We start from the raw sequence: 8,372 nt of genomic DNA, 5'->3' as shown, positions 1-8,372 counted from the left end.
TATATAATGATGCTACACATACAAAACTAAACCACTCCAAAATTTAGTCACTTAAGATAACATTTACTTGCCTAAAATTCTGTAGATAATGTTTTGTTTTTTTTTGTTTTGAGACGCGGTCTCGCTATGCAGTTCAGGCTGGCATTGAGCTCACTTTGTAGCCCAGGCTGGTCTCGAACTTGCAATGATCCTCCTGCCTCAGCCTCCCGAGTGCTGGGATTACAGGGTGCCACCACACCTGGCGCACTGCAGATAATTTGGATTAAACTCATCTTGGCATTATTTCTGCTGGTCTTTGCTAGGCTTTCTTTTGTGTAGCAGTCAGCTGGTAGACTGAAGAGGGCTGGATGATTTAACATGGCCTCACTCACATGTCTGGAAGTTGGTAGGCTGAAGTGTGAGTCACTGGAAGCCATTACTTTTACATCGCCCATAACTACAATGTGTATTTTTAGGGATAGATACTACAGTGGTACCTCAGTTCACAAACTTGACTTGTTCTGTGATTCTGGTCATGAAGTGAATCAAATTTTCCCAGAAGTTTCAATGTAAATGATACTATGAGACATATATATATATATATATTTTTTTTTTTGTTTTGTTTTTCTCCGGTACCGGGAACCGAACTCACGACCTTGCGCTTACCAGGCAGGCGCTTTTGCCGCTGAGCTAAATCCCCAGCCCCGACATATATATTTTTTAAACCACAAATTTTGAAATAATTTGGTACAGTATGAAGAGAGAGAGAGAGAGAGAGAGAGAGAACACTAACCTTACTTGAGGTGACTTTTGGTGTGGAGGACAAGAAAGTGGTGGGGATGCGGTTATTGTTTGGAGGGAGAGTCCCCTCCACAGGACATTAGGGAGATCTCCTTCAGGACTTTCCCCTCTTTTTTGTCTCTCAGCTGCAGGGCTGATTTTGATGAGAAATCTGTCTACAGTCACTTGTTTTTTCCAGCACTGCATAACCCTCCAGGAATGAGAAACCACATTATCATTCATCAGATTCAACACTTTATTGTCATGTTGGTGCAGCACTTCTCAATGAAATTCTGGCACTCATTGCATTTTTCCATAGTGGATTTTGTCACATCCCTGCTAACCTCCTCCCTGTCTTCCTCTTCCTCAGTGGATGCTCCTCAGCAAGTGCCTTCTGCTGCTCAGTCTGGAGTTCAGCAAGTTCTTCCATCCTCAGCTCCTCCGCATGGTCCTCAACAAGCTCCTCTATATTTGCACCATCAGGATCCAGGTCCATACTCTTTTTGCCCAGGGGCACAATCTCCTTCTTTACATGTGCATCAGACCCTTCAAAGTCACATTCAGTGACACATTCTGCCCACAGTTTCTCTAGATTGAGTTGAAGGTCCATTATATGACCTCTTCCCTGGCTTTGTCAAATGAGGTTGATGCACTGGAGGACTTGATGCTTCTTCCAGAACTCTTTCAGCGGCTGGGCATGGTGGAACATGCCTGTAATCACAGCACTCAGGAGACTGAGAGGATTGCTGCGAGTTCGAGGCCAGCTTGGACTCCATAGTGAGACCCTGTCTAACAAACCAAACAACCACTCAACCTACCAACCATCCGACCAACCAATCAACCAATCAACCAACAAACCACAACAAAAAAACCCCCAGAACTCTTTCAGAATCAAGGATGTCTCTTCAGTGACATTAAAACACCTGGTGAAGCGCACTCTCATGTACAGCTTCTCAGTGTTGAAGATCACTTGCTGGTCCATGTTCTGCAGAAGTGTCATATTGGGAGGGGCTTGACCTTTATGAAGTCATGCTCAGCATCCATATCATCCACCAAGGCTGGAGGGTCTTCCAGGGCATTGCCATCAGAAGGCACCTTTCAGGCAGTTGGTTGTCAGAAAAAGAGTTCTTAACAAAGAGTGTGAACACCTCATGCAGCCATTCCATGAAGCTTCCACACTGGCGCTCCACATGACAGGTGGTCTGGCCTTGTTCACATTCTGTTCCTTGACTGCATGAGGGGTCTGGGGATGGTCCACCAGCAGTGGCTTAATCTTCAGATCAGCGCTTTCATTCACACACAGCGAAAGGTTCAGTCTGTCCTTCATGGGCTTGTGGCCCGGTAGTGCCTTTTCCTCCTGCGTGATGTAGGTTCTGTTCAGCGTCTTCTTCCAGAAGAGCCCTGTTTCATCGCAGTTGAATGAAGTATCCTTCTGCCTTTGTGAATTCCATGAATTCTTGCTTGTAGGTTTCTGTAGTGGCCTTGTCAGAGCTAGTTCACCATGTCATCACACTGCGAAGGCTATCCGTCTTGCTGAACTTATCAAACCACCCTCTACTGGTTTTAAATTCATCACTTGTTGTCCTGGTGGAGGGCTTTTCTTGCAGTAACTCAGTGCAATTTCCTGGCTTTTTCACAGGTCATAGCTTCACTAAGGCTATCACCTGCCAGCTGTTTCTCCTTCCCCTACACTGACCAAAGTTTTTCTACCTCTTCCTGCACCTGTGTCCTCTGCTTGATTAACATCATTACACCTTTTATCACATCAGCTCCTGTGATGACATCTTTCTTCAAAATAGTCAAGATTGTTGACTTTGCCTTCTTGTGCTCACAGCCCAGGTCAGTCACACGAATACCACGCTCATGCTTTTCTACAATTTCTTTCTTCAATGCAATGGTTATTTTCTTCAAAGCCTTCTTCTTACCATTCTTTCTCTGCACTTTCTTGTCACCTTCATTACCGCTCTGCAGCTTCTTGTCACCTTCATTACTGCTCTGCACTTTCTTTGGAGCCCTGCTGGATTGAAAATACTGTATGTGCTAAAAAGCACACAAGAAAGCTTCACAGCAAGTGTGCACAGGTCTGTCTGTGACTGTGATGTCAACTAGAAGAAGCCACGACCAACTGTCAGAGTGGAGATGATGGCCATGGCTGTGTTTGTCATCGGATGCAGAGTTTGTGAATGAACAAAATTTAGCCACTTTTATTCGTGAACAATTCAGTTCGTGATCTGAGGCATTACTGTACATATGTGGTGCAAATATAAAAAACATACATTGAAATAAGAAATGCCAAAGCCTGAATAGTAGTTATCTCTCAGGAGGGATGAAGAGAAATCAGAAAGATAGGCTCACATGGTGTTTATATCAATAGTGTTTTAGGGTTGGGGATGTAGGCTAGTAGTAGGAGATCAGTGGTTGAGTGCTTGTCTAGCACATGCGAGTCCCCAGGTTTGACTCCCAGAACCACAAGAACAAAAGTTTTATTTTATTACAAAACAGGAAAGAAATTTGGTAAAATGTTGACATTGGACAAACTGAGTTGTCATCCAGAGGTTTTTAGTAGATTGTTTGCTACTCTTTTTTTGTTTGCTTAAAGTTTTTCTGATTTTTTTTTTTAATAAAAGCAATTGGGAAGTGTGGAAATACAGACTAATCTTTCAATAGGTTTGGCAAAGGAAATGCATGATGCTACTTAATTATGTACTTTAAAACAATGAAAATGATAAATTATACGTTGTGTATCTCATCACAGTAAAAAATAGAAAAATTCAAATGTCTGAGAAATTGTAAGGAAGCATTAGAAACAAAAGTGTAATTGAGAATTAACCTTAATTATGTCACAGTTCAGAAAAAAAGTAGAATGGATCTAACAAGTTGAGATATAGAATTACATTTAGTAAAAGTGTAACACTGTAAGACTAATTATTATCATGTAAAAACAATCTTAGTTTTGAATAGAATCTTATGCTCCATCCTAATCTTCCATATAGAAAAAGAGGACCAAGTCAAACAAACAAATAAATATTAATTTTAAAAAATGGAAAATAAAATAGGACCCAAAACTCTAAAAAACACAAGGAAGGGCTGGGGATTTAGCTCAGCAGCACAGCGCCTGCCTGGCAAGCACAAGGTTGTGAGTTCGATTCCTGGTACCAGAAGAAAAAAAACCAGAAAAAAAAACAAACAAACAAACAAACAACACAAGGAAAAGGAAAACAGTAGATGAGAAAAAAAAAATCACATGTATTTCAAAATGAGAGTTTTCCTTTCAGGACCTACAGTCTTTAGAATCCAGTAAGTCTCAGTCCTCTCTCTCCCACTTTATAGCTTGTGAGGTGACTCCTCTGCTCTAAATGTTCCCCTGTCTGCAAACCCCAGACCATGGCAACTGTCCAAGTTGAGATGCATCCCTACTTTTGTTGGTACATGGAGAAGCAACTGGACCACTGGTCTCTGCTCAATGTAGGCAGCAGGGTGGGGATTCAAGCAGACCCCTGGATTCAACGTCATCACATTCAGATTAAGCCACATCTGAAAGCTAGACCCACCAAACCTGGCCTCCCAGAATTCAGGACGGTGTCCTTCCTGACTGGAGCTTGAACTTCTCAGGGAATTTCAGGGGATCTATGTGTAGCTCTCAGCCTCTCCCCATCTATCTTCCGTGGCTGTCTCTGACCCAGTCGTTGTAAAAGAGTAACCCTTCGGTCCTGGAGTGAAACTGTAGTATAGGTATTCTGTGGTTCAGTCCCGTATAATCAACCCCTTCCAAAATGGTGATTGATTCAACTCTCTCTGGCAATATGTCAAGTATGTTGCCCACAGTGGGTAGGGTCCTCCTGTGTGGCGCAGTGGCAGATGAATGGGGTTCACCTTTATAAGTGATTTGTTGCTTTCTTTAACAGCTTTTAAGATTCTATTGTTGTGTTGATCTCCTGGAATTTTGAGTATATGTGGCATGGAGAGGTTCTTTTTCTGGTTGTGACTATTTGGGGTTCTATACTTAACTATATGTTACTTAACTATATGTTAAGTTCTTTTCCTATATTTGAAAGTTATTTTGCTATTATCTCAGTAAACAGGTTTTTTTAAATGCCATTTTGCTATCTTCTGCTTGTTCACTAATCCCAATTAATCTTAGATTAGTCTGCATCATCTAGCAGCTGTTGGGTCCATTTTTCATGTTCTCTTGTCATTTTTTAAGATACCTCCCATTAATTGATCACTGACACCCACTCTGTCTTCTATTTCTGTCACTCTGTTCTCACACTGATCACTTCTCCTGCCCACACTTTCAATGGAAGTTTTAATCTGAATTTCTGTTTGGTGCCTTTTCATGGACTCTGATTCTTTTATACACTGGGCATTTAGGTTTTGTATCTTTTTTTTTAGCTCAGCTAGCTTTTTATTAGGGTCTTCCATAAGCTTGTTGATTGTTTTGTTTTTTAGATCAATTATCTATTTAGTTATATCATCTTTAAGCTTTATGAGCACCTTATTGATCTGTTTTTAATATCTTCTGTTATTGTAGTGGATTGATAACTGGTGGTCAACTTATAACCCCCAGCTGAACTGAGTAAGCATGGTGCTGGGTGTGGGAGGCCCGCCTGGGGATTGTTGCCAGCAGCATAAGAGGCAGAACTGGAGAAGGAGAAGGAGGCTGTTGGGAGTGGAGAAAGGCTGTTGGGAGCTCGTGGAAGGTGTAAGGAGCTGTTGGTTGTTTTGGAGGAGCTCCTCATCCTGGCTTTCCTGATGAACTTGGCTGTTTTCATACTGCGAGGAGCTCGAGAGCTCATTGGCACTGAGAATAGCTTTGATTCATTTTGGGGGAGTGCTAGTCCTCACTTTGAGCATCACTTCCTGGCTCTGGAGGGAAAGATGGTGACTGCCAGTCTCCTAGAGAAGTTTGCTGAGTTGGCTATAATGGGAGTTCATAGCCAGCCTGAACTACGTAGTGAGATCTTGTCTCAAAAAATAAAAAAAAAAATCAATTTGTTTATCTTTTTGTTGTTGAGTTGTAGGTATTCTTTATATATTCTGGAAACTGGACACTCTTAGTATATATGATCTGCAAATATTTTATCCTATTTTGTGGGCTAATAAATCTTTTTGGGGGGTTGAGACAGGGTCTTGCTGTGTAGTCCCGGCTGGCCTTAAACTCACTATGTAGTCTAGGCTGACCTTGAATCTGCAGTGACCTCCTGCCTCAGTCTCCTGAGTTCTGGGGTTACATGCTTACACCACCATGTCCAGCTAATAATTCTTAAATGTGTATTGACTTAAACAGCAGCATCATTCAAAGTAGCCCAAAGTTGGAAGCAACCTAAATGTTCATGAATGGATAAACAAAATGTGGTATATATCTATATATCTCTATCTATCTATCTATCTATCTATCTATCATCTATCTATATCAGCCTTAGGAAAGGAAAGCGATTCTTCTTTATGCTACAATGTGGATGAGCCTTGAGGACATTATGCTAGGATTATGCTAAGTGAAATAAATCAGACCCTTCTAGTCTGTTCTGTTCCTATCCCTGAAACCTTCAAGACTTTGGTCTTTGTGTTCTTTTCCAGGTGACGAGAGTGATGTATTAAAGAAGAAAGAAAGCTATAGTATTAAGCAAAGCAGATCTGCCTTTAGGGAATGCTCTCCTTAGCTCTAGATTCCTGACTTCAATCTTTTCATTCAACTTAACATTTTATGAGTACAGTCATGTGTCATTTAACAATGGCAATACATTCTGAGAAAAATGCATCATTGGGTGATTTAATTATTCTCTGATCATCGTAGGGTATATTTACACAAAATTGTATAGGATAGCCTTCTATATACCTAGGATATAGAGCATATATCATCATACATGTGTCCATTGTTGACTGAAACTTCATTATGTGGTACATGGTGGTATTTACTTATGCCAGGTATTTTGTGATACTTTAGGGTAAGAGTTGAGTAAGATTTAGTCCCTGTCCAAGAAGAGTTCATAATTTTGTAGGGGATATAAATATATCAGATAATTACCATAATGTAAAGTATGTTATAGAATAGAGATACTATGTGTATGCAGTATGAGAACCTGAGAATATCCGAAAAAAGAAATTCCTACAACAGAAACATTTGATTTAAATATTGATGCATAAGGAAAATCTTACTAGGCAAGCATTGGGACAGTGTGAAGAAGGACGGAGAATAAAAGAACACAGACTGAGGACTTTCAGAATGTTTTCTCTAATTAGAATTGTATGCTTATCATGATGAAATGGGAAAGATAGCATGGGACAGATTATAAAGACTTTGACATGAAAGTTTGAGTTTTATCGTGTAGGCCAATGTTTTCCAAAGTTCACTTACTCATATTTTACCTTTACCAGTATGTTAAATTTAGGTATTATCTTTGATGTCATGAAATCGACTGTGAAATTTTCCAATGTATTTATTGTAAAGACTATGTACATTCTAGAATACTCCTTTAGTGCTACACTGTCGTACTTTTTGTACAATTTGAGGGTGTACAAAGTCCACAAAGTCATCAGTGAGAATAGCCCATGCTCCTTCTTCATCATAACTAGACATGTCATCTGCAATCATTGTACTGAAGTCTAGAATATTCCAAGTATCTTTTGGTATTGATCGTTTGTGATGTTCCAACACAAATTTATTCCATAAGTCTAAGAATTTAAATCTTCTATTAAGTACTAAATTCCAGTAGGCAATGGCCATTTTTAGATCTAATCCTTTTTGTCCTGGAGCCTTTGCAAAATTAAAAGTAAACTAGTAAAAATCCTTAAGTCGTCCTGGTTCTTTCAAGTCTTGGTCCACCTTGGGTACTTGAGCCTTTAGCTTTCCTGTGCTGTCACATCCTGATTCTGTCATGCCGTCCATGAACTCCAGCTTTGAGAACTCACATTGTGTTGCTGCTCTCAGCTTCCACGCAATGATCAAAACACTCATGCTGGCTGGATCAAGTGCCAGGTCATCACAGAATTGCTCTATTACCATACAGTCCAATTTTATTTTCATCTTGAGGATTTTCATATCTAATGTATAGTTGTTCTAACTTCTTCCTGTCTAATGATCCTGTTATACTCTCTCCAATACACAATTCAGGATTTTGGAAAAAATTATCTGTAGTAACTTGTAACTTTCAGTCATTTTGAGAAAGAATTTACTACAGTTTTTTTTCCCACTAGATTGTGTGAAGATCATAAACTGTCGAACTTTATCCTTCTGCAATGATTTCAACTTGTACCCGTTGGTATCCTCCAGGCCTCTCCCCTCCTCCTCCTCCGGATCCGCAGCCAATGGGCTGTCCAGGCTGCTGTGGTGGCGGCTCCTCTCCTGGACTGCCAGAGGAGGCGGCCCAAGACCTTGGGAGCCGGAAGGAAGGGGGCGGGGCGGGGCGGGCGCTGACTGTGGCGAGCACGGGGCTTCCCTGCCACCCAGTCTCTATCTTTTAATCTGCTACTTTTGGACTGTTTACATTTTACATAATTGTAATAGTTTCCTAGGGTTGCTATAACAAAGTAACATTAGCTGGGTGGCTTAAAATGACAGAAATTCATTCTCTCACAGTTCTGAAAGCTAGAGATTCAAAATCAAGGTGTTGGCA

General features: G+C 40.7%; 2 pseudogenes; both read right to left on the bottom strand.

Moving 5' to 3' along the window:
• The window catches only part of LOC102028084, a 23,439-nt pseudogene extending 22,070 nt beyond the window's left edge, over nucleotides 1-1,369 (bottom strand).
• A 5,869-nt stretch (nucleotides 1,370-7,238) lies between these two features.
• Nucleotides 7,239-8,002, bottom strand: LOC102027176 (annotated as a pseudogene).
• Nucleotides 8,003-8,372: the final 370 nt, after the last annotated feature.

The sequence above is a fragment of the Chinchilla lanigera genome, unplaced genomic scaffold (assembly GCF_000276665.1).
Source record: "Chinchilla lanigera isolate Chin_1 unplaced genomic scaffold, ChiLan1.0 scaffold00074, whole genome shotgun sequence".
Lineage (NCBI taxonomy): Eukaryota > Metazoa > Chordata > Mammalia > Rodentia > Chinchillidae > Chinchilla > Chinchilla lanigera.
The sequence above is the reverse complement of the archived record's forward strand: the minus strand, read 5'-3'. Positions and strand labels throughout refer to the sequence as shown.